The 27,984-nt window shown below is 34.4% G+C and overlaps 1 pseudogene; it reads left to right on the top strand.

The window, feature by feature from the left end:
* Window positions 1-671: 671 nt before the first annotated feature.
* Window positions 672-27,291, top strand: LOC120599680 (ubiquitin-60S ribosomal protein L40-like; annotated as a pseudogene).
* Window positions 27,292-27,984: the final 693 nt, after the last annotated feature.

Consider the following 27,984-nt stretch of genomic DNA (forward strand, 5'->3'; position numbering starts at 1 on the left):
TAGTGTTTCAGACCCGGGTACAAATCTCAAACCTATGTTTCGGGCAAATTGCCTAACTTCTCTAATCATTGAGTGTCTTCAACAATAGAGCTTGGATTTAAAACCTATCTTAAAAATTATGAAGAGGGTTGTAGACTAATTTCGTGTACTCAAATAGGCTCCTACCAATTTTTAAGAGCCAAATGTTAAATATTCAAAAATTATACCACATGGTTGTTAATCCTGTTAATAGCTTGAAATTAGCCACGCTAGAGTATTTACACCACAAAAATTGGCACATGTTATTTTAAAAGCTGCCTTTTTTTTTTTTTTAGGCCATTTACCAGCACACCACTAATTATAATAATGGTTGTAAAGTGCTTAGCATACTGTCTGGCTCATCAAAAGCAAGCAATAAAATGTTTTTATTATTATTAGAAAATTATACCGTGTATTCTACATCAATGAGCCTAAAACCATCTAACAGTTTATATTACTAAAACATATACCAAGTGTCATTAGCAAATAGGGAAACCATGTTCATAGTAGTTTATTCAAACTGCAAAGAAGGGCATTGCTTTAGGTCTTCCAAGAATGAGACACCAGGAGAAATTAAATAGTCAAGGACTCTCTTAGGGGAAAGATCTATTGAAGAAAACGAACAAGAAGACTTGGAGAGCCATCAGACTGTGATGCAAGTGGACCTGAGTGAAGGAGAAAGAGAGAAGAAAATGAATGGAAGCCAGCTAGACTGCCAGATCTTGCAAGAAAGGTTTGGCAAAACCACTGAGGGATCCTCAAGGCAAAGCCCTGCTTCTCCCTAGGTGGGTTGGCCTTAGTGTCCCGGCAGCGGTGGTCATTGGCCGGGAGCAGCCCACGGAGGAATGGTCTCAAAATCAATGCAGGACCAATTTCCAAGCTCAGCAGCTGTGGGACCTTTGCTCACAGACTCCCCCTGCTGTTGGAGGTCGGCCAGGCACATTCTTCCAACTGCCGCAGAAGTAACTACATTTCATTTATGTTAGCTTTGATGATCCTGCGTTTGTTCTCGACTTTAGTGTGCTTAAAAATCAACAATAGTAGATTAACCAACAATTAAAATACATATTCTTGGGTCCCTGACCATGAATGTATTTTTAAAATGCACCTCAAGTAATTCTGCTATAGTGGAATAATGTAAAACCACATTTGTAGAGGATTTTTTTTCCCTTAAAATTATAAGGTAATATTAATCACCTTACCCTTTTGGGAGTATACTGTATATACCTGCAAAATAATAAGACTGATTGTTGGGATTAATACAGGGAAACAAAACAACAATAAAACCTGGCTCATTATTTGGAGTCATTGTATCCTTACTGCCTGAGTGTGTTTTCCATCTGTGTCTCATCACATTTATTCTAACCTAGTTTTCATTGCGTGTACAAGGACAGTGCTCCCGGTGAGTTAGTTTCATTTTTAAATGGCTTCTTTCTTTTCAGTGATTATGCTTTCGCTATTTTTATTGTTTTGATACCATTTATTTTGCCCACATCTTGTGTTTCTCTCTTCTATTTTCAAAGCCGCCTTCTAATCCAATTGTTTACCCCCCCCCCAAAAAAAAGATTCTTGCAATTATTCCATTAGTGGTCTTCCAATTTTCAAGATTTTTGTTCCCTCTAGTTCATCTCACAGAAGAGCTTTTTTAATATCCAAACTGTATTACTGAAATCTCCTACTCAATATCTTTGCCGGTTAAACTAACTCTACACTGTCATTTAGTCCCTTGTATTGTACTTAGCATATATAGTTCTACATTTCCTAATGTGGGTCTTCTAAAAAAACTATATAATAATGATTACTATGATCTTTGGTAAAATAAATTTGAGAAATAATGGTTGGAACAAAAGCTAACAGACTAGTTTACTTAAAGCTTCAGCCCTGTAATATGCTAAAGTGTAAGTGAATTTTTAGGAGGGATATACAATATGACATGTTTCAAGACTGGTGGTCTGCAAAAAACATTTCTGTGAAAATTCACCTGATTTTATTTTCTGCCATTTGAAGGCACTAATGCCTTCAAATATACCTCCTCTGCACACTCGGGTTCATTATTGTGTCTATATCTTTGCTAGGTGCTTCCCTCATCCCAATTCAAGTATTTTATTTTATTTTTTGATATAAGATTGACCTTGATACAGGAGGTGATGTAAAGTTTGTGATACACCAAAGACTCAGATAGGCTTTCTCCTCTTTATATTGCTGGGATCAGTAACTTTGAAAAAACTTTTGAAAATTGCAGCCAGCAATGACATGGACTTTATTCTTTGATCATTTTATTTATAGTCAATGAATCTTGCCTCTTGATTGTATTACATTTAATATTTTTCTAATTGATTCACTTGGTTAATTCTTGCCTCCCCTAGAACACTATGTACATTTCAAAAGCAGTTTCATAATTTATTTATGTTCTCTCTAGCACTCAGCAGAATGTAATGTGCTATTTGTGAGTGGAGTTTACCGAATTGAAAAGGATTGGTGGGAGGAGGGTCTGGAAAGATGCAAGAATCAGAAATATAAGCAGAGGGTCTCAGAAGTCGAGAATGTAGGATGCAGTGTCTAGCTAAGCAGAAAGCAGAACTGCAACAGAATGAAGAGTCCACAGTGTACAATGGATCACATGAATGTCTCTTTAATGTTGCTACTTGGCCAGCTTCACTTTGCATTGAATCATGAAGTCTTTTACTGTTCGCAGACATTTGCTAATTGCAACATTTGGAAAATAAGCTTTTCTCTATAATAGCCAAAATATTTCAAGCCAATGAAGCCCACTAAAGCCTATCACAACTTAATTCATCTCAGACTGACAACCTCTGTTTGGGTTTTTAATATAAGATAAAAGGCACACTCTCCCTTCATTTATAATAGTTGTGAAATATTGCCTCCAGATTTGTGTGGGGGCTAGAGGGAGAATATTAAGTTAAAGTAAAAGAGTTTTTAGATTGAAAAGTTACTTGCGAGAGAAAACGGCTAACACATACTTGACAATGTATTTCTTTTGAAAATGGAAATTTGAAATCATTACAACTTCAATGTGTTATCCCCATAATAACCCAGCTGATAGCACCAGCATCTATGTGATAAAAGCTTCCAAGAAAAGTGAAGCAAAAGTCACTTAGAGTGACCTGTTAAGTGAGGAACTCTAAGACTGACAGTTATAAAAACAGTGAAGGGTCAATTTTGTGCACTTTGACTCATTTGACTCAAGAGGCTTTACTAAGGACTTAGAGACTGTTAGATAACCTTCAAAAGATTTTTTTTCTTTTCTTTTTTTTTTCCTAAATAGTGACACTGGAATTGTTAATTAGAAGAGATTATCTGGAATAAACTCACATAAACTCTAAGTAAGATATTATGGATGGAATGAGGTTAATAATATAGTATTTGACAGGAGCAAGAGACTGATTTCTAGCTTCTATCTTCTACGTTTCACCCATTTCCTAAATATAGTAATATCCATCCACTGGGTACAATTGATGGTGGAAGAGAGAGGTAATAAATCAGGACATGGAGACCAGCCACAGTTGATGGGGGCTGTAGCTTCTCATGCTAACCTATTGGTTTTACTCACCAAGAAGGTCTCTAATGAACTGGGATAAACTATTTGGAGAACTCCTTTTGCATAAACTGGAAATAGTTAGAGCCAGTAATAAAACTGCATTGAAAGGTCATTCTTCCCTAGGATTGCACCCAAATTTTGAATCTCACACCTTTTATAGTGAGGACAGGCTCGTCATGATCCAGTAGCAAGTTGGAGGAGAAGAAAATGCTAGTGGTAGAGCTTTTGTTTTTCAACACAGCCTTATGTATGTATGTTCTTTTTGGTAAAGCTCTACTTCTAGAAACTGAGACCACGTCAAAAATTCTGATATTTGATCAATGGATGAGAGAACTCCAAGCAGTGCTGTGAAGTCCTTTGCTCTGGACCTCTCCTTTTAAATGAAATAAGAGCAGCACTGGTCTTCCTTTCTATAGAAAATAACATTGCATAAAAATGAAATGTGATTTTATTGAAAATTTTTTACAACCATCCAGTTATTTCTTTATAAAAATCTTGTAAACAATTGAAGCAAATTATAGTAGCTTAAATGTACACTTTCCCACCATATCTTTGTCCTTAAAAAGTAGTCATGTGTATGAAGTTCTAAGACAGTCTATGGTGTTCTACTGAATACAAATGTTTTTCTTTATAGAGTAATAGAGAGACAGAAAGAGCAAGCTCCTATACACAGAAGGTAGAAAAAATACCTGGGGGAATGAACTGTCATAAGTTTAATCAGTATCTTAAACATTATGAGATATAGGTAAAATAAAATCTTTGAATAAGTATCAGACCATAATTGAAGTCCCCCTTTAGCTCTTTCTGATTCACATAAATAAAGTACCGAGAGGTCTGGATGTCACCAAAGATGAGCCCAAGGGTCTTTCCGTTACACTATGACCTTAAAAGTATTGTGTTTGGCTTGAGGAAGGAGGGTGGACATTTATGCCTCATAATCTCCTGAAAGATAACCAAACCTGTTAAAAAAAACTACATAGAATCAATCTCTTTTTCCTGTGGACCCTCCATAATGCCTCTCAAAGTGCCAGGCTCAATTCGTTCAATTCTCAAAAGAATTTTGAGGCTGACTTCATCTTTAAACAAAACTGTACTACTTCAACCTACACAGAAATTGTCCCTCAGATCACTGGCACTTTTGGAAGCATGCAAGACTTCAGACTTGTTCTAATATATGTAATGATAATAATAACTAACATTTATGGTTCACTTACTATGTATCAAGCTCTTTACATATTAAAATGATTTAAGTCTCATGACAATAGAGTGAAGTGAATATCATGATAATTCTTATATTCCATTTGAAAAAAGTGGTCAAAGAACTTGTAAAAGTTGGTCAAGTTCACATTGCTAGGCAGAGAAAAAAGCAGAATTTGCACCCACTGTGTGTTCTTTCTCTTAAGCATACAATATACTGCCTCAAAAATGGTGCAAACCATGGCAAAGCAATGGGCCAATAACTTTTGGATGCTGTTCACAAGAGGGCACAACTCTCAGGGAGGCTATGGCAGTAATGGTTACAGGGGTCACTGACCTCTGCTCTATTATACACGTGGAGAAACAATACATGAACAATTTGCTAAAGCAGAGTTTTCCCTTGGAAGAGTGATAGGAGATACATTTCAAGAAATAGGTAGAGGTCATAGTCTAGACATGTTTATGTCATGCTGAAGTGTTTGAAATTTATCTTGTACATCATGATAAATAATTAAATACAGATTCTATACAGTGGTAGATGCAATTTGGATCAGAAGATAAATCTCTGTTGAGAAAATTTCTGAGGGAAATTGAAGGTGAGAAGAACTAGTTTGATGGTTGTCAATATAAATCAGAGATTAAGTAATGAGAGTCTAAATTGCAGTTGTTAGGAGAGAAACGGAAAAGAGGTAACAGTTGTGTGAGCTTTCACAAAGGAAACTTGATTATTTCTACAAATCAATGACTCATAAACTATACCCGATTCTCACATTATTTAAAGGTCAAGTAATTAATGGTGCTATTTGTAACACAACTTTTGGAATACAGCTGTGAAAATCCAGGTGAGGTCACTCACTCTTCTCACCTTAATCAATTCCTGATTTGAAGTCTGCTCTATCCACTAGCTGTGCTAACCTCCCTAAGAACTCCTCTCAGATCTGTGGTTAAATCATTCTAAAAGAGTTAAGCCAAGAGTGATGAAAAATGTCATGTGTAAATCTCTGAAAGACCTTTATCCCTCTTCTCTAGGTGTATAATATTTTTTATAAAGCCGTGAGAAAAACAATGTGAAGGATACCTTCGTATGTATCTGAAGAATATAGTAAAGCACATTAATTTAGTTCTTGAGGGGGCGTTTTTCCTAAAGGATCAGTCAGAGTTAGTTCATGTCTGTGTTCAGTAAACCTGAATGTATGCTGACCTCACTCAGGACACATCAATTCCTTCTACAGCCTGGGGCTATCGTCTCTATGTACTATTGCCTCCTAGCCAAGCCCAGGAATGGGATATCTGCCAAGGGTCATCTTCTTCACTTGCTTCCAGATGTTTTCCTTCTATCTCTATGTTGGTATCTGGAAAGGCCAACACTTTGGTCTGAACCAATGTTGACTACTGTAGTCATTGATATAAAACCCATCTGGCCTTTGCCACTATCACTGATACATACCTGTCTCTCACATTCCTTCCTGTTCCTTGAACTTTCACAATACCAAACTCTTTTATAGGGCTGCTAGTTTTTTCCTACTTTGGGCATGATGGTTGGGCAATGGTTCTAATATTGCCAACCTAATATCTATTAATAAGTCTGTTCTTACAACAAATTACCTTCCTTTTAATATGAATCATGAAAGCGTGATCCTGCTACTGCTTAGCTTTCTAGTGCCATCTAGTTACAATGAAATGCTTCCAATTCTGATAAGTCCCAATGGTTTTGCTCACCTCTGCAATTTATCATGTAAATTGTTTTCTCCTCTTTCATTCTCTCTGTTTCCTTAACTGCTATGGTTTATCATGTCTTAATGTAGATATTGCCTCCTCTGATAATGTATCCCTGACCACGAAGACTTTGATTCCTATCCTTCTTCTGAACTTTCATGGCAATTTGAATTTATAGAAAATATAGAGCTTTAAAATTTGGAATCTCACAACCTGAGTTCAAACTTATATATTGCCACTCACTAGCTATGGAAAGTTGAAAAGTTACTTTATCTATCTCTGATTTGTCTTCTGTGAATTTGGAAGAATAATCCCTACATCATAGATTTATGGCAAAGGTTGATTGGAATATAGATATAAAAACTATGTAAAGTTCCTGGAACTGTAATTTTTAAGTGGCATTCTGTCACTCTCTTTTTAATGGATATAGGCATCCCTAGTGTGGTCTGGCAATAAACCTCAGGTCCTAGTACAGCCTCTCTGCTGAATCAAACTCATCAGTGCTGAAGCATATATAGTCCAAATCCTTCTGAGAGATGTTTAACTAGAAGTAAATTGAAAAGTCTCTGCATTTAAACATCTCTGATTGCTCAAGTTCTCAGCTCCAGAGTGGGAAACTGTCGACACAGCCCAAACATATTCAGAGACTAGATGTCATAACTTTTACGGGGGGTATGAAGGAATTTGCTTATGCCCCTTCACCAACTGCTTTATTTTATATCCCCACAATGTTGTGTTTTATCATAATAGGACTTCTCATCATTCACCAGTTCTGGAACACAGAGGGCACATGAGCTAATTATCTGGAATGTGTAGATATGACTTCCACTAGCTTTTTGCCTCCAAGAAGGCAGAAACTCAGTTCTTGAGTAGTCCTGGTAGCATGCAATTTGTATGTAGTTGCCTACAGAATTCATCTCCCTTGATTTTTATGTCTAACCAACCACCGAGAGGCTGAGTTATTTCCAAATTTTATTTCCAATGAAAATTGAGCTAAAATAAGTTATTGCCCTTTAGCAAAAGGTTATTCTTTTTAGCAGAAGGTTCTTCTAACATCATTATATGGATGTTTTCTTTACCACCAGAAGAGCAGATAAAATCGTTTGATGTTGGGTAGGTATTTGCTTTTCCTCAGGAAGTAAGGAAATAAATTTCTCCTATAGCTGATTAGAAAACATTTAAAATCAAGTTTGACATAAATTAGTAAATATTAGTAAAAGAAACCCAGCAATATATTTGAAACACAACCAATTTGTTGTGACAAACTTTTTAGGGATGCTTTAAACATAAGCTTAGTATTCACTCTTAGGAATCTAAGCAGCAAATAAACATCCATTGTCTCAGCCTTAGAAATAAAATATTCCTCAGATTTCTTGATGCAACAAGCCTAGTCTGAATTCACCTCAATAAAAGAAAAATTTATTCTCCTGTAGCCCATTCCGAGAAATTTAGTTTAACAAAATAGATTGGATCTCATTTCTGTTCTAACAACTAACACAAGGCGACAGGACTGACATCATATTCAAAGGTCACTTGTAGTTAAATGCTTCCAACATTTCTCTTTACGTGATAATCTTTTGATGGGTATATTATGAGGTTTTAGCATTTAGTCTTTTTAAACAGAGATGTGATGTTGTTATTTTGAAAATCTGATAATAAGAAATGTTACCGAAATATTGAAGGTATCTTGACAGTGAGTAGAGGCTCTCCTGGTATCTCACTCTGTAGCCTCACTGCATTCTATATGGCTTAATTGCCTGGCCATATATATTGGTCGCATTAAATCTTAGGGATCTGTTATAATACTCCATATTTCATGTATTTTCTTAATAAAACAACAAAACCTCAGTGCACAATAATATTAAAGACTATAAACTAATTACTAAAAAGATAATATCACAGCCAGTTCTTTTTCTACTTTACTAAAATAAGAAAGAAATCAAATGATTTGGGCTTGAAAGAGGTAAATTAAACACAAAAAAAGGTCTTCTCTGATTATGTGGGTTGATTAGTAGAAACTAGGACAAGAACGAAAGCAGCCTGAGACCCACTCCTATAACGACCTGTGTACTATTTAAAGTTGGAAATATAAATTAGATGGTCACTTCATGCCTTTTTCGATTTTATAAGTTTACAACAAAATATTCATTATTCCCATTAATTCCTAAAATACAGGAAATGATTGGGCCATGACATTCTCTCTGCCTAAAAATTTGACTTTTTAAAAACTAAGCCATCTATATTATCCGACCTCCACCACTATGATTTGCCAACCCACCATTTGTGACCAGAATGGTTTTATATTGAACACCATAATTATTTCAAAATAGAAACAAGGGATAACAAATAAATGTTTTTTTTCTACAGAGAGCCCTCCTTAAGCTAAATGGTAAGAGCCTCTCTCTGTAGCATCCCTATATCTTTTTCTAACATGACCTCTTTCTTCTCTTTACTGCCTACTTGCAACCATCCTAAGGGCTCCATCACCAATATGCACTAAGACATTGATTCCAGTTACAATCTCTGAAAAGCCTGAGATCTCTCCTGATTTCATTTTCCGTGTGGGAAAACAAAAATGAAACCATCTTATCTTCTTGGACCCAAACCTCTGAGAATGTTGCTCTAAAATAATGTATCTAATAATACACTTTCAGTAATTATGACTAAAGTAAAAGTTCACTGAACTCTGGTATGTGAGCTGGTGCTAGCGTCCTCGGAGAGCCACCTATGTATGCATATTAAGGACACTTGGCTTTACCCCCGAGAACTGGCTTCCATAGAGGGTCTGAAAGTAGCAGGTCTCAGGAGAGACCTAATTACAGGGTTTTCTCATTTGTTAGACCAGCAATTCCAAACTGAAGCTTAAACTCTTTATCACCAAAATCCAATAGAATATCCTGCTCACAGTCACCCATTTTTCTATTGTGTTATTTTTTAATTGATTTGTGTGGACATTCTGTATACAAACCACAGTTTGCTACAGATGTTTCAAATATCTTCTAATCTGACCCTTATTTTTGAACTTTATTCTGTTGTATAAAATCTTTTGATTTAGATTTTATTTTATTTGTGATTTTAATATCATGTTTAAAAAATACTTTTTGATACTCAAGTCATTAAAAAAGTTTTATGTTTTCTACTAGACCTTCATTTCTCCAAATCTGGAGAGATATTGTAACTCTAATGTTTGATGAATATAAGTTGCAAGGGGTAACTGTAGGATAACATTTCTAAAAATGTTTAAAAGGCTTTAGGCAGATACTCAGTAAAAATATTAAAATATAGTCAAGAAGGTACAATCAAAACCATGATCGTGGTTGATTCTCAAGCAGTAGAGAGAAGATGGCACAAAGAGTAATGTGACATTATTTCATTGATTTCATAAAAATTATTAATTAAAGAAAACATGACAATATAATAACATTTTCTAATTCTAGATAGTGGATAACAGATGTTTATTATATTCTCTGAATTTTTCTATAATAAATTCTTATTTAAATGGTGAAACAAATATTTATGAGATCTGTCTTATTTAACCCTGAGTTACATTCACACTGTGCCTGTAATGTAATAAAGAACAAGCTCAGAGGAGCTTATATTCTAGCAAAAATCATAGCAATAACAACAATAGCAATGGCTATGACTATTTATTAACATTTACTATTTAACAAATCTCAAATATTTTCCATGCATCATACTATTTATTCTAATAGTGAGATAAATGTTATTATTATATATGAAATTTTATAGATAATAAATTCCAGAATGAGAAAAATCAAATAGTTCAGTGTCACAAAACTAGTGATTCTGTAAGAATTTGAAAATTGGACCAAATGAACTTGCTTTAAATTTCAGTGTAAATGACAGAAATTCTAAAAATTGCCCCTGAAATGTTACACCTTAATCTTGAGAACCTGTGCATTTGATGACTATCACTGCTGTGATTATGTTGTATTATATGGCACAACAGACTTTAACATGGGGAGAGTATCTGGACGGACCTAACCTAATCACATGAGTCTCTATAAAAACAGAAAGTTTTCCTCAGCTGGTGGCAGGGAGAGAGATTAGAAGACTGAAGAGAACTTAATGTGTTGTCACTAGTTCGAAGGTAGAGGGGGCCACATGAGAAGGAATGAGGAGGGTGACCTCTAAGAGCAGAAAGTAACCCCCAGATGATAGCCCAAAGGAGCAAGGACCTTAGATCTGAACCCACAAAGAAATAGATTGTGAATTTAAAAACAAATTTTTTCCTCAAATCTCCAGATAGGAGCCCAGCCTGGCTGTCCCATGATGTGGGACATAAACAAAGAATGCAGTCAAGTCTACATGGACTTGTAATTTATAGAACTATAAGACATTAATAACTATTGTTTTAAGCTGCTAAGTTTGTGGAAACTTGTTATAGTAAAAATAAAATATAGAGTCTGTGTCTGCAACTACCATGTGATGCTGTCCCCTTATACATGTAACCCCCCAAAATCTGTCCCTTAGTTTTCAAATTAAACTTCGAAAATTATACCTACTATCATTGCTAATTCAAATACTGCTATCTACGACTATGACTACTACAATGAAGACTGCTACTACTACTAAAAACAATAATAATAATTTCATATGTAAGCTTACCATGTGTCAGGAGCTAGACAAGCCCCAATTATAAACATTATGATTTAATAAGTCTGAACAGAAGTAGAAATCTGCATGTTTAGACAATTCCTAAGATAATCATCAAGATTAAGAAACAAATGAGTTTTGTACTATTATAGGTTGAATCGTGCCCCAGCAAAATTCATATGTTGAAGCCCTAACCTGCAGCACCACAAAATGTGACTGTATCTGGAGACGGGACATTTAAAGAGGTAATTAAATTTCAGTTAGGTCATTGGGGTAGGCCGTCATTCAATATGATAATGTCCTTATAAGAAGAGGAAATTTGGACACATAGAAAACCCCCAGGGATGCACATGCACAAAGAAAAGACCAGGGCAAGAGGCAAGCCAAGGAGAGAGGCCTCAGAAGAAACAAACTGTGAATACTTGATCTTGGACTTCAAGCATCCAAAGCTGAGAGAAAATAAAAGTTATATTGTTTAAACCAAGAGTTCCCAACCTTTTTGGCACCAGACACCTGTGATCCTATGATAATCTAATGCCTGGTGATCTGAGGTGGAGCTGATGAAGCTTTGATGCTTTGCTAGCTTGCCTGCCTCTCACCTCCTGCTGTGAGGCCTGGTTCCTAACAGGCCACAGACCAGTACTGATCTGCGGCCTGGGGGTTGGGGATCCCTGGTTGAAACCATCCAGTCTCTTGTATTTTGTTTTAGGTGTCCTAGCAAATCAATACAGTTACCATTTATTAATTTTTACTGGGATTTTTGGGGTCCTTATTTTATATTGGAAGTAGTGGAAAGTCAGAAATTTTCAGTAATTTCCTAAGATTGCACATCTAGGTATTAGTATTAAAGCTTGGATTCATACTTAGTTTGTTTTGCTTTCAGAATCCAAGCACCATTATCTCTCTCTTCTTCGTCATGATATAAAATTCCTACTGCTAAAGCATTGATTGTAATTTATGCAGATAAATCAAAATGTCATGTACCACCATCCTCCAAAACTACACAGAAAACGTATTTATAAAAATCTTTTGAGTATTTGAACATCTCATAGAACTTAGTAAGTTGTTAAATAAATTCTCATTAATTTCTTAGATGTATATACATTTCTATTTTTTTTTTTAAATTCAGGAGCAAAATTTAATTGTGACATTTCCAAGACTGATAAACACAGAAAGGCAGTATTTTATGCATTAACTAGATGAAACATAACAAATTCCCTTGAGTCGTTTTATATTTGAAATATACTCTAGTCATGCTTTACATGAAATAATTAAAATGGGGTAGAAACTATATAAATCAGAATGATTTTCTTCTAAAATAGTCAATTAATGTCAAAAATGTAGTGTTGAGTTATATAACTTGGAAAAGAAGTTAAGATAGCTAAAGGAAAATCATGTTTATGAGATGAGAACTTCATTTTTAAATTTTTAGAAATTATTTGAAAGAGACAGTTTGAAAAACTCCATGTCTACAATTCCATTTTATTATGATATTCTACATTTCATTAGAAAAGTTTTCTTTAGGTTTACTATTATATTCAACTAAAATTTTACTTTTGATTATATTAAAAGTATTATAACTGCATTATTAACATAAATAACAAAATTTTTCATATTATAAGTAAAAATCCAAGTCTTTTATTCAGCCAGCATTTAACATACTAATTATAGACAATATATTACCATTATTCAGAGCTTATGTTCAAGATCTATGATGAGACCCCTGAAACAAGTAATGACAAATATGAAAACCTGAGATCAAAGATGAGTAACAGAAAACATAAGTCAAGAGGGGAAAACAGGATTTTAGAAGCAAATTGCTAAAAAGGAAATGCTTTAAAATTTCCTTAACAGGTAAATTGAAGAGAGTAAAAATGGACCTCATTTCATGTAAAAAAAAAAAAAAATAGCAATATTCGATCCTTGCTAATGCAATCAAAATGGTTCATTTAGAAAAAATCTGCTGCTTATTTTAAGAAATAGACTCATGATATCACCAACTATTAAACATGAGATTGTTATGAGGTCAGTTTTTAAATGCAGTCTGTTTACATAAGACAGTCAGGTACATTGCCTTTTTAACATTAAATATAGCTAAATTTGACTTTAGGGGTTTTTTGTCTATTACATATGATTAAATAATATGATGACTAAAATATATATTCTAGCTAAGATCAAGATGAGCTCATTACTGTCTAATGCCTGAAATGTGCCTCTGTTTGCAAACTGAAATCAGCATTTCAAAAATTAAAAGTAGTAATATTTGAAACAGCTTTTAAAATACATGTAAAATTCACCACGAAGAAAATAAAAAGATATTACACAGTTTTCCTCAATTATAAGCTGCCACAAAAATTATATTATTTGGATGAAAATGTCTATTTTATTTCTTCCCACTCTGCCTACTATATTCCATTTTCAGCTTCATTGAATCACTTTATCTAAGACATAAGCGTCTTTTGGAATCAAATCAAGTCCATTAAAAATAAATAAGGAAACTTCAGACACAATACAATCATGAAATACTAAAAATTAGGTGAATGTATCAGTCAGGATTTACTTGGCGATGTAGAATATAATGAATGTTAAGGGAATGAGTGGTTTATTATAGGAAACAGAAGACTAAAAGGGAGAGTTGGAGGATCAGCAATTACTAACCAGTCTGCTATAAGAATGAGTGCAGATGGTTACACTGGAGCTTGCAGGTAAACGTGAGAAATCAATCATGTTGAGCCATCCATAGAAGTAGCACAGTGATAGGGACGATGTGGCAAGATCTAAAGGAAACTATTGTCTCAGTGTAAGTTGAGATAGCTCTGTGTGGAGTATCCTGTATGGTGGCCCTGAAGCCGCTATTGGTCAGTAGGGCTAGCAATAAGGAAGACAAGCTGAAAGCAGAGCAAAGGAAAATGAAGATAAGCTGAGATGGGACCCTCTGTATCTGTCAATCATTGTATCCAACCGCAATGATGTTCCGAGATTTTACTAACTTTATTGTATCTCACAAGCATACAGTGAAGGGGATTTTGGAAAATGTAATTCTGAGCCTTAATTAAGTTGAGACAGCAAGATTCCTCACAGAAAAGGAAAAGATGGTGGCTCGGTTAGAGATATCCTAACATATGGTCAAAAGGATCTCAGTGTTGTCCATAAATTAGTTTAAGAGTGTTTGTGAAACCATAAAATTAAAATTATATAATAAATATATGAGTAAATGAATATGCATTTTTCCTTGGTAGTTTTTTTCGGTGTTTTCATCTGGTCATATGAGATACTTGAGGTACAAAGAGATTTAAAAACATTTTTTTTCTAAAACAACCCTTTTCACAAATGTGAAATCAATCATTTGCCAGATCTTATATAACTAACTGATAACAGAAGCAGTAATTCATTTTCTTTATTTGACATTTTATTTTTATTGTGTGAATGAAATAAAAGAAGAACCAGAATTTTAAAATGAAAAGAAAGTTATTTTCTTGCTTTCAAGAAATTTGTAAAATATGTAGACTAGTAGGAACACTTACATGTAAATTTTATATTAACAAAAATTTATAAATATATTTATATGCATATGTATATATAATAAATATATATCAAAGAGAGCTACTATGTAGTGTTTTACAATTGTCAAGAACTGCAACAACATTGATGAACTTTGAAGGCATTATGCCAAGTGAAATAAGTTAGAGAAAGACAAATACTATATGCTCTCCTCTATATGTGAAATCTAATCTAAAATAAACAAACAAAATATAAAACTTATGGGAAAAAAGATCAGATTTGTGGTTACCAGAGGCAAGGGATGCTGGGTGGGGGAATGGGAATAAAGTTGTCAAAAGGTACAAACTTTTAGTTATAAGATAAATAAGTCCTGGGATTGTGACATACAACATAATGATTACAGTTAACACTGTTCTATGGTATATTTGAAAGTCACTAAGTGAATAGATTTTAAAAGTTCTCATCACAGGGAAAAAACTTTTTTTTTATCTGTATGAAATGATAGATGTTAACTAAACTTATTGTGCTAATAATTTCACAATATATGTAAGACATTTCTTCATGCTGCGTACTTTAAACTTATACAGTGCTGTGTGCCAATTACATGTTAATAAAAGTAAAAGATAAAGAATAAAAATAAAATAAAATGATATATGGAGCATAAACTCTGCAGGAGTTAAAGGAGAAGAAAATCCTGCAATATGTAACAACATTGATGAACCTTGACTACATTATTCTAAGAGAAATAAGCCAATAACAGATTCCACTTATATGAAGTATCTAAAATAGTTAACCTCATAGAATCAGAGTAGAAAGGTGGCGGCTAGGGGCTGGGGAAAGGGGAAAATGGGGGTTGCTAATCAATGGGCATAAAGCTGGAATTATGCAAGATGAGTAAATTCTAGAGATCTGTTGTACAACATCAGATTTAACAGTACTGTATTGAACACATAATTTTTTTAATGAGGTAGATTTCATATTAAGTGTTCTTACCATAAGAAAATACAACAGTAATAATAATAACAATAGTATTAATAATAATAAAAGAATTAGTATGACTTGCTCCATTTTGACAGTGGTATTTGAAGCAATGAGAATAGTGTGTGCAAAAGATGTTACAGAAAGAAGCACATTGTTTTCATAGCTATGAAAAATATGTAAGGCTAAAATTTAGCTTCAGTATAAAATCTAAAGGGGAAATTATGTTTAAACCAGAAGTTGAAAAGTAGGAAAAGAATATTACTTAATTTCTCACAACCTACCAATCCATCGTCCTGCTTATAAAAACGCACAGTTTAGAATATCTAAAGAAAGTTTAAATTGTGCAAGTAAGGATTGCACGTATCATTTATTTGACATTTATACTAACATAGCTAAATGGGACAGTGATAAAATATATGGACTCTGGAGTCAGATACACATGGTTAGAATCCTGGCTCCGTGACAGAAAGATAATAGACATTAGGCAATTTACAATGATAATTAATTTTCCAGTGTTTTCTAGAATTTTATTATCTATGTACTTCAGATGAATTAATTAACCTTTTTAGGTCTCAGTTTTCTCATATGTAAAATGGGAATTATAAGTCATTATTGCTTAGATAAAATAGGTGCAGCTATTATTAAAATCCATAAAACATGGAATATTATCAATTAGTTTATGTTTTAATGTTCTAGCCAGAGGGAACAGCATGTGTAAAGATGATGAGGTGGAAATTTGGTGTATTTAAGGGACAGCAGAAATGAGGCTAACCTCAATGGACACTAGTGGAAAAAAAAAGATTGCTATATAATATGGTAGAGACAAGAGCAAAATCCAGAGAATGTAGAACTTCATAGACTATGGGTTAGCGTGCAGGTTTTTCTTCCAAAGATTTCGTTCTGGCCAATTAATTATCCCCCAATAGCAGACTACAAATGCTTTTCAAGTGCACATGGACCTTCTCCAAGATCAATCATGTTAGGCTACAAAACAAATCTCAATGAATTTAAAAGTATTGAAATCACACAAAGTACATTCTCTAACCATAATGAAATAAAATTAGAAATCAATAAGAGAAGAAAATTTGGGTAATTCCAAACTACGTGAAAATTAACACCACACTTCTACATAGCCAATGAGCCAAAGAAGAAATAAAATGGTACGTTAGAAAATAATTTGAGATGAATTAAATAAAAAACACAACATAACAATACCTATGGAATACAGTGAAAACAGCATTTGAGAGGAAATGTATAGCTGTGAATGCCTATATTAAAAAATATATATCTGAAATCAATAACATAGCTTTTTGCATTAAGAAACTAGGAAAAAACAGCAAATTAAATCCATTCCAAGCAGAAGGAAGAAAATAAAGATTAAACCAGAAATAAATGAAATTGAAATTAGAACAATAGAGAAAAATCAACAAAACAAAAAGGTTATTCTATCAAAATACTGACAAAATTGGCCAACTTAAAAAAAAAACAATTAGGAATAAAATAAAGAAGAGAAATTATTATACTCAGAAATTAAAGAAAGAACAAAACTACTGATTTTATAGAACTATGCCAACAAGTTAGAAAACCTAAATAAAATGAAAAAATTCCTAGAAAGACACAAACTAGTAAAACAGATACAAGAAGAAAGAGAATATATCTGTGCATAAATTTATAACAAATAAAGAGATTGAATTAGTAACACAAAATATTGTAACTTTCCACAAAGAAAATCCTAGACTAGATTGAGTCATTGGTGAATTCAACCAAATGTTTAAAGAACTAAATTTTCACCAATTCTTTCAAAAACAGAGGAAAATGGATCATTTCACAACTCATTTTATGAGACCAGTATTATTCTAATACCAAAACCCGGCGAAGAAAACTACATAGATGTAAAAATCTTGTACAAAATACTAGCAAAACAAATCCACCAACTTATAAAAAGTATTATACAATTACCAAGTTGGATCTATCTTAGTAACACAAGATTATTTTGACATGTGAAAATCAATTAATATAACATATATTATTAATAAAATAAAATACGAAACTCACATTTTTCAAAGGACACTATCAAGAAGGTAAAAAGATAGCTCACAGAATAGGAGAAAATACTTTCAAATCATAGTTCTGATAAGTATCTAGTACTCAGAATATATATAGAATACTTACGACTTAATAATAAAAGACAACTCAACTAAAAATGGGCACAGGATTTGAATTGCTATTTCTCCAAAGATTATAATACCTTGCTCATAGGAAAATAAAACTATACAAGTAATTTGGAAATATTCTGGTAATTCCATAAAAACTAAACAAAGTCACCATGTGATCAAGCAATTCCACAGTTAGATATATAACTAAAATAATTTAAAACATAATTCCCCCAAAAACCATGTACACAAATGTCATAACAGATTTATTTACATTAACGAAAAAAGTAAAACAACCCAAATTTCCATCTACTGCTCAATGGATAAACAAAATAAGTATACTCATACAATGGAATATGATTTAGCCATAAAAAGTGAAGTACTGATACATGCTAAAACATGAATAAACCATAAAAATACAAGTAAAAGAAGATAAACACAAAGGGACGCATATTGTGTAATTCTAGTTATATAAAATGTCCAGTATAGACAAATTCATAGAGACATAAAGTAGATTAATAGTTGCCTGAGGCTGGGGAGCAGGGAAAACGAGGAGTGACTGACGACTAATGGTTATGAGGTTTCTTTTGAGAATGAGGAAAATGTTCTGGAATTAGTTAGCAGTGGTAGTTTCACAACCTTATAAATATAGTAATCTCTGAGTTGTACACATTAAAAGAGTGAATGTTTGGCAATTGAATTATATCTCAGTTAAAAAAAAAATCAATTGAAATGGTGAAACTCACATTTATGGTCCTTACACCCCCAGCTTCAAATAGACATGAATTCCATCCATCTGCCAAGCCCCACAACTCTCTACGGAGCACCCACTGCACTCGCAAAGCCTGCAGTGCCCTGCTACTGCCTTTGATGAAGCTAATTAGGGTCAACCTATCTCCTCTCTAGGTTTCTTCCAGGAACTTCACAGAAAAATGCCCCAAGAAGGCTTTAATTCACATAATAAATTACATAAGCAAGGGTGGTTCCAAGAGAACAAACAGAAGCATGTGGTTATAATCTCGGGGTGCCAGGTGGTCATTAAGCATGTACATGCTGAGGCACCATCAGGGCGAGCTGGCACTCTATTTCCTGTCTCCTGTACTGGAGTTCAAGGCCCTTTTGGCCAAGGATATATTGGAAAAGAGAGCCTTCCCAGAGAAGCAACAATGAGCTGATGGGACATCCAGCAGACTTGCCAGTATCAGAGCGGCACGATCATCCCTGAGTTACCCCAAGAGGTACCCAGAAAAACATTTTGAAATGTAGCTGGCACAGCACCAACCAATTGTAACTGAAGCTGTCCATAGAGCTAAAACAAGGTCAGGTCCTGGTAGGTCCCCTTATTGTCATTCATCCTTTAGTTGCTGGAATGTGGGAAGTTGGGGAGGTAATTAGATCAAGGGCCAAGTAGACTGGGTCAGATGGTAGAGGGCAAAAGGGGTCTTGCTCAAAGCAATGGGTTTTGATCTACCAATCCAGAGATAGTACATTGTGTTTACAATCAGAATGACCATACCACTGCATATGAACTGAATATTAGCACTGATTAAAATATACCTTGCTAATGGATTCTATACAGTGTGGTGAGGGAAGAGATGGATCGAGAATAACTCCTAGCATTTGATTTGAGCAAATGGGTGCTGTTAACTAATTATCATGTTGATTAAAGGGAAGCAGAGTGGGGAGGAGTAATGAAGAGCTTTCTGCGGGGAATGTGAATTTTAACAATAGTCACAAAAGCATACATGTTACATATGCGGCTGATCATTTATCCTTAAATTCTAGAAAAATTGGGGGCTGAAGATATAGCTTTTAGATGGTATTTGAGACACTAGGACTCTATGAGATCACCTAGGGAGAGTGCGTAGCTAGAGAAAATGGGACTAGGATCAAGCTGTGAAACACTTCAGTATTCAAAAGGAAAAAGAGAAGAAGCCCACAGTTTGAGGAACACTGTCCATAGATCTCCCTCATGTCTAACACCACCTACATGCCTAAGGTGTTCCCCAAACCACACTTAGGTATAATTCTCTAGAATGACTCACAGAACTCAGTAAAAGTTGTTATTTCCTGGAATCAATGTGTGACAATACTTCATGAATACTGTCAACCAGATAAGCTCACCTTAAACCCAGTGTCCAATATTTAGATTGTGGCTCCACAGTTGACTGGATACTTGGGTGACCTTTAGTCTGTAAGCTTTTTAGAAGTAAAGCAGATACTGCAGGCCCCGAAGCCCCATCATGTATCACATTGTTAGATTGTCCAGTGGCCAAGGGCCTCTGGTAAACAAAGACACTATTTTTTAAACAAGACATTCCAAAGGCCTAGATACCATCTCCCAGTAGTGTAGGACAAAGGCCAGAACTCCAGTTGGGTAAGGTTAATTTTACTACACAGAGCCAATAAACAGACTGGAGTGGTAAAGGCAGAAAGGAAACCTCAGAATGGCATGATTTCATGATAGCCAAGAGATGAGACGGAATATTTTAAGAAGAGGAAGTATTCAACTATTTCAAATTCTACTGGAGGTTTAATAAAGATAAGAACAGAAAGGTGGACAGCAGATAAAGTAACACCTGTGGCCACTGGTAACTTTGAAAAAGAAGTTTCAGTGGTGTAGTAAGACCTGGATATACAGAAAGAGAGACAGTGAGTACAGAGTATAAAAGGGGAATTGGGCAGTAGCAAAAAGGAAAAATGGGGTTATGATGATAAAAGATGGATAATTTTTGAGTTTGCCTATACATTATTATAAAATGTCAAGTAGGTGAGGAGTTCCTGAAATGCAGAAGGAAAGAATGTCTGCAGAAGCTGACTCAAGGAGATAACAGGAGGTGATGAATTCAAGAGTTGAAGAAGAGAGGATTGGGGAGCAGGACTGCTTCATTCATCCTAGACATGAAGGCCAGGGTGATGGAAGCTGAGGGAGTGTTTTTGTCTTCTATTGGTTTCTATTATATCAATAAAGTATGAGGTGAGGCCATTAGATAAAAGTAAAATGGGAGACAGTGCTGGTGGTTTGACAACAGAAAAGTAGGTGTAAAATAGTTGTCTCCAAAGTAGAGAAAGTAAACTCACTAAGTAAATGGTCTGGAAGTGTTGAGTGCCTTGTTGATTGTGCAATAAAGAATTCAAGCTGACACTATCAGCAAAGTGATATTGTGTACCTATAAGCTATTCCCTGTAACTGCAATGGTGGTAGGAAAGGGACAGTTGGGGATATTTACAAGAAAGTGATTGTAATGATGGACTGTGACATCTGCACCGTGTAGGTAGGGATGAAAGAGAAGGGAGCTGGGAGCTGCACTGGGTGAAAATTGATTGGAGGACTCAATAAGGCAGTTGTTTCAGTCACTGCCGTTTGATGTCTCTGCTGAAAACTGATTCAACACTTTCCGTAGATGCTTGTGCATTGATATAGAAATGATTTGGTTTACTTAGATGTCGGTACAAAACACCATATGCTTGGTTAGCATCTTTTTTGGTTCACATTTACATGCTTAGCCACTACTCCCAAAGTTCAACCATTGTGCTAAAGTAATTAAGGCTCAAAATGACTTCTAGCCTATGCTACACTTGGACAAAACTAGCTTTCCTATAAAACATGTCCTGGCCTTGGTTTTCTCTTTGACCCTCAGTTTCCTTTCCTGGCCTTCTCAAGATTATCCCAGTTCTTTCAAAAGATTCTAATTGTATAACTTCCACAAGAAAAGGTTCATGTGTTGGATCTAGTATTGCTGTTTCACTTTTAGTATCTCCCTCCTTCATGTACTTAGTGAACTGCCTATGTTGCCAAAGGAGTTAATTCATTGATATGATAATACCAAAATAACTTAGAAAACAAAAAGAACCTTTTAGAAATGAAATAGATTATAATTACGTACATGGCAGTGACCATCCTTGCACGGCATGGAGTTAAGATTAAGTTCATTGTGTGTGTGTGTGTATTTGTGTGTGTGTGTGTGTGTAAAAGCAGAGAGAGAGAGAGACAGAGACAGAGACAGAGACAGACAGAGAGAGAAAGAGAAAGAGAGACAGAGAGAGAGGGAGATAAAGAGAGAGACAGAGAGAGAAAGAGAGAGAGAGAAACTGACACAATCCTCAGAAATGGGCTCTCCAGAAGCTTTGAACCAGGGATTAGTATAAGAACAAAGGGGCAAGGTATGCCCTCTTCAAGACTGTCAGAACCAGGTTTACTAACCAGAATCACTAGTGCTCTTGCTAGGTCAACTAGCAAATCATTATTAGAACAATGACTAAAATATTCTTTCATAATTCTTAGGGTTTCTCAAAGAATGTTCTGTTAAATTTTTTCTGGTTGAAAGATAAACCATTTTAATTTAAATACACATCAAACTCTGCAAATTAAAGAACAGGCTCTCTAGTTAAACACATAATTTTTATAATAAAAAGTGGTCATATTCTGCTGATTGATTGATTGATTGATTTTTAATCTTATAAGTCACAAAAAACCTTGTTGACTAAGTCAATCAATGGTTTAAAATAACTTCAACTGGGTGGAAACACCAAAGATTAAGACATTTGTAAATCTGGATTATATAGGCTAAATTACAATTGAATTCCTGTTAGAAAAATATTCCCTCTTTAATTTTACACTAATTGGCAAAACTGTTGAAAATCTTAGCAGTGAATCAAAAGGGGAAAGTTCTTTTCTATACATATACATAACACACGAGTAAAACACCTTTAGCTTTTCTGCTGATGTGCTTATTTTGTGCATGGAAAATTAAATTTACCTGGGTTGTATGCGTGACTCTCTACGTTTGTGTACAGAATTAGATATGAGAAACATAATTTTTAGGTAATATAATATACACATTTATTATTTATTGTGATGTTGTTTAAACAACCAAACAACCAAATTTTTTGTTAAGAAATATGTAAATGACTGGAAATAATTGAGATGACTTTTCTAAATCAGAATTGCTCGGCTTGAATTGATTATAGTGATGCTCTGAAAATTCTGACTTGTTTGTATCCATTTACTGTAACTAAACTGAAGAAACCCTAGTTTTTAGGTCATGTATTGTTTAGGACAAAATTGCACATGGAGTTTACATATTAGTTCTGTCTAATATATAAAGGGAACATAATATATTTCTTTATGGACAGAAATGTCAATCACGGTAATTACGATAATAGAGTTATATTTATGTTCTGCATATATTCTAATAGTATTAAGATATCTAGAAAATTATAAATTTAGTAGATTTAGCTATAGACAAAACACTCCTCAGCTGTCATAGAGTTTTATAGAGGCAGGAAAGAAGGCAAAATATATTAATAATTCCATTCTTTCTTCAGTCAAAATTATTACTATTTTACTATATGTACCTAGTTTGAAAATATCACATATAAAATATGTTAAAATTAATAGATTATATGAAAATATTTATAAATCCTCTCCCTAGGACAAGTACACAAAGCCTAACAATTACTGTGAAAATAAGCCCTCTGTTCTGCCTAACATGCTTGCTCACAAATGTACATCCTCCCAGTCACCAAAGCTATCTGACCTTAGGAAACTCAACTAATGACAAACTAAAATTAGCAACCACATGTCCTTTGCCTAAAGCAAGCCACAGCTGAAGGATGTGGGAGGCCTACTCTAACTTGAAATTGTGCCCAATAGTTGATTAGTAGTATATTTGTTACAAGTATTAGTTTTTACTACTACATAAGATTACCAACAAACCACAAGACTCAAATAAACCTTGAGAGTTTAAGAAATCCTTATCTCTGTCTCCAGGTAGAACAGTTTGCAAATATTATAGGAAGATTAAAAAACTTCTCAGCATTGGTATTCCTTGAATACCAATTTTCTTCTTTGTAAAGCCATAGATGAATCAGTAATCACTATAGAAAACTTCAAAGGCTCATGGAAATATGAACCATAAGTAGAAAGACTGTACTCCTGAAAGATCTTGTATAGCCACTCAAATGGAAGCACCAAAGAAGATTGTCTCTGACTCAAATAGGATAACAGAAATCAGTAAAACTCAACTGACAGCAAAATTTCAAGTCTATATTCTTTGATTTGTTTGTTTTTTAAGCTTCCAGTTTTCTTTTAGTTCATCTTTATAAAAGCAATTTTAAAATTGTTTTTTAACAGTAAAAATATTTTGGATATATACCAATTAATTTGGCAGTGTTTTGTTTTTTTCCCTTTTGCCTTACTCTTATTTATTTAAATCTCTGTTTTGTTTTCAGACTAATGTCTAATGATAACCTGAATAATAATAAAAGTATTAATAGAGATAATGTTTATCCTCCCATTATGTGTCAAACTCTATGCTAAAGTCCTTACATCATTGATTTCCAAACTTTGTAATATATTAGAATCACCTGGGGAGCTTTGAAAAACCCCAAAGCCCAGGTTGTACCCCATAACGATGAAATCAGAATATTGAGAGATGGGAACCAGGCCCCAGTATTTGTTGGAAACGCTGTTATATCTCACTTCATCTTCTAGATAGTCTTCTGAAATAATGTAACTATGGATGCTGCCTGGGCAGCTAAGTGTGCCTGCTCTGGCGTTAAACCGTCTGGCACTGACTGCAGGCTCCATCATTTTTGTGCTCTGTGATATTGGACACTATCTAATCTCACTGTGCCTAAGTTGTTTTTTTTTTTTTTATTTGTATGATGAAAATAATAACTAGTAGCTACCTTCCAGTATTTGTTGAAGGTATATGTAATGAAGGTAAACTGCTAAACACAAAATAACTATATTTATTACCTTATCCTGCTTTGTAGATGAAGAAAGTAAAGCATAGAAAGTTAATTAACTTGCTCAAGTTTACACAAATAAAGGTCCCAGCCTGAAGGAATACAGTCCAAGCCTCCACTATTGTCTAATTTTAGATAGCAACTATTTTTTCAAAATATGTAATTCTCACTTTTCTGATCTATGTAAAAAGATGGAACCTAGAGATGGGTTACGTGAAATCCTTGATTAAAACACCCAGGTAACAGTAATTATATAGACCTAGTTTCTTCACCTTCTACCAGGTGATTGCAGAGCTAGCGACTAGCTGCTCACTTCTTATAAACCCAAGTTAACTACATCAATTTAAATGATAAGCACTCAAGAAATATGATTGTTTTGTTAACTGGACTCTAATTTCTACTTATCTCCTGTGAAGTATAAACACTAATTATAAAGCCTGTGACATTTTTATCTTGTGTCCATTGTAGTATATTACTGTCTTTAATTTTCAGATGAGTAAGGGAAATCGACTTCCTTAAATAAGACTGTGAAGGAGGTTCCACTTATTTCTGAGTGGTTCTCAACTATAAAATGACTAAGTATCTTTTTAAAATATTGATAACTATACCTCAGACTTAAAAATACTGATTTAATTAATTTTGGTGGAGGGGTCCACACATCTTCACGTTTTAATAACATCCATTTGATTCAAAAGCATAATCAGGGTTAAGGTTCACTGCATATTGTAAAGCTTCACGATTTTAAGCACAAGCTGCAAATGTACCGAAGTCTAAAGCTCTCCTTGTCAGCACCACCAAACATCAATAGGTAGTGCTTCGGTTACTATTTACACATTATTTTCAATGTTTACAGCAAGTTTTCAACACTGAATTGGAAGAGTGATTGGCTTATTAAACTCCTATAATTTTTTGTTGTTGTTGTTTTCTGTTTGTTTGTTTACTTCCTTTTTTCATGTTGCAGGGACAGTGGCTTTTGTTAAAGATCTTGTTGGAAAGTTTAAACCCCTTGACCTCATAAAAATTCCCAATAAAATAGGCATGAATAAACAGAAGTAATGGGTTTTGGAATAAGATAGACATGGTATTTAATTCCATTTCTAGAATTTGCTAGCCATGTGGTCTTGCATAAGATTCTTAACTTCCCAAAGTTCCCTTTAATGTAAAATTGAGATAATAAAATCTATCCCACAGATCTGTTTGTTTCATGGTTTAATAATATTGTGTGATATACTACTTAACCGAGTACTGGAGCATTATAAGACCTCAAATATTACTTGTCATCGATATTGTATTATAATTTAGCATGATAAGTATGGACATAGAGATAATTCTCAAGGAACTGTAAGAGAATAGTAGTGAGACTCCCAGAACAGATAGATTAAGGAAGGATACTTTCATAGAAGACATATTATTCACTAATTTAGAGAGTCTAATACAAAATTTTATGATGTTTCTCTGAAGTCAGCTTGCTAAAGTATACCTTTAATTATGAGTGCACTTACAACGACATCACCTTCTGTTTATTTTCCTGGTATTATAGAGTTGTCAAGTTAAAAATTAAATCATCTATAAAACTCTTAACCTTCTATGACCTCGTATGCTGCCTATATAACCACAGCAAATGAAGAAACAAAAAATAAAATAAAAACTATTATGAAACAGTATATGATACTTATAAATCACACTTAAGGTTGCTTGTTAAGTATGCCTCCATAACAGACCCTTGGAGTTACTGGGTGAATCATATTGGATATTTTCTCAAGTTAAGTTCCATATGTATGAAAATTCTGCCACTATTGTTTCTATAAATTAAATTTTTTTTCACTTTATACCTAGAACAAAGAACAAAAGAAAACAGACCGTGTTCAAACTCTTGTAGACCAGTCGTAGTAACATGCTTTAGTGAAAACCTCTGTAAAGTTTTGCACTTCCTACATAAAGATCAGAGCACAGTATGTACTGTTTTGCCCATGAAACCCATTATCCTTTTATTTTTACTTACCTATTTGTTTATAAGTATTTAAATCGTCAAGTATTATCCTGTAATTATCATTTCTCAAGTCACTTTTCCTCCACTCCCACAAAGTTTTAATTCTGTGAGCTTTTACAATAACCACTCAATTCACAGCCCACCCCCAATGTGTTTTTTTCCTTAACACATTTGCTGATCGACCTGATCTTACAATTGAAATATTATTGTCAAATTGTCAGCATTTAAAGCATCAGTCCTGTGAGATGTGTCTTTGTAGAAAAGTCTTGGAAATTATGAAGAAACTATCGTGTCTATATTTTAACGCTGTTTTCTGCCATTTTTTTTTTCAAATTATTTAGAAGATAGAAATGCTGGTTTATTTAAAAAGACAGTCTTGCTCTTTCTCCTCAAAGGTAGTGGAGCAGCCTCCCCTGCAGACTCAGAGATACAGGTCTTTGTGGACACCTTGACGGGCAAGACCATGGCACTCGAGGTCGATCCCAGTGACACTGAAAATGTCAAAGCTAAAATCCAAGACAAGGAGGGCATTTCATCTGACCAGAAGAGCCTGATTTTTGCGGGCAAACAGCTGAAGGATGGACGCATTCTCTCAGACTGTAATATCTAGAAAGAGTCCATCCTGTACTTGGTGCTTCATCTTTGGGGCAGCATCACTGAGCCTTCCCTCCATCAGCTCGCCCAGAAGTACAGCTGCGACAGGACAATCTGCTGCAAGTGTCAGGCCCGCCTGCACCCTCGTGCTGTCAACTGCCGCAAGAAGTGGGGGCCACGCCAACAACCTGCTCCCCAAGAAGGTCGAATAAGGCCTCTGCACCACCTTCTCAGCCCACAGGGCGGCCACCATCTCAAACCCCTTAGCCCAGGAGACTCAGTAAAGTTTTTCTTTTGTTGACTAGAAAAATAAAAATTTAAATTTAAAAATTAAAAAAAAAAAATTAAAAAGTCTTATTTTGAACACTTCTCAAGACCTCCTACAATATATTAAATATTTGTAGTAAATAGTACAAAGGAATTAATGGATGGCTGCCCCTCCAGGAAAGATATAGCCCAGTTTGAGGGAATAGCTATAATGAGTAACACCATTTCAAATGTAAGATCAGTTAATAGCTTCATATTCTATAATTATTTTTCATTTTCCTCAGGAAGTGAGAAACTGTATTCTCACAAGGTCAAGATCTGACTTCATTAGAGAAATTTTTTCCTATGAGAGAGAAGTATATTAACTGATTATTCCTGAGATTATTGAAACCTACATAAGACTTTTTTAGCAAAGGTAGAGCAGACAGCAACATAGAGCTGCAAGCTGGCACCTACACGCTATCATTTTTTTGGCATCAAAGCACATAAGCAAAGAAAGAAATTTAAGGCAAGTTCTAAATGGGCAGGCTTCTTTCTCTTTAGTTCATTACTCCTTTCCTGGAATCTAGAACAGTATCTAGCACATAGTAAATATTCAGCAAATGTTCATTAAAAGAACAAGGTAAAGATTTCCACTT

The sequence above is a fragment of the Pteropus medius genome, unplaced genomic scaffold, assembly GCF_902729225.1.
Source record: "Pteropus medius unplaced genomic scaffold, Ma_sr-lr_union100, whole genome shotgun sequence".
NCBI lineage: Eukaryota > Metazoa > Chordata > Mammalia > Chiroptera > Pteropodidae > Pteropus > Pteropus medius.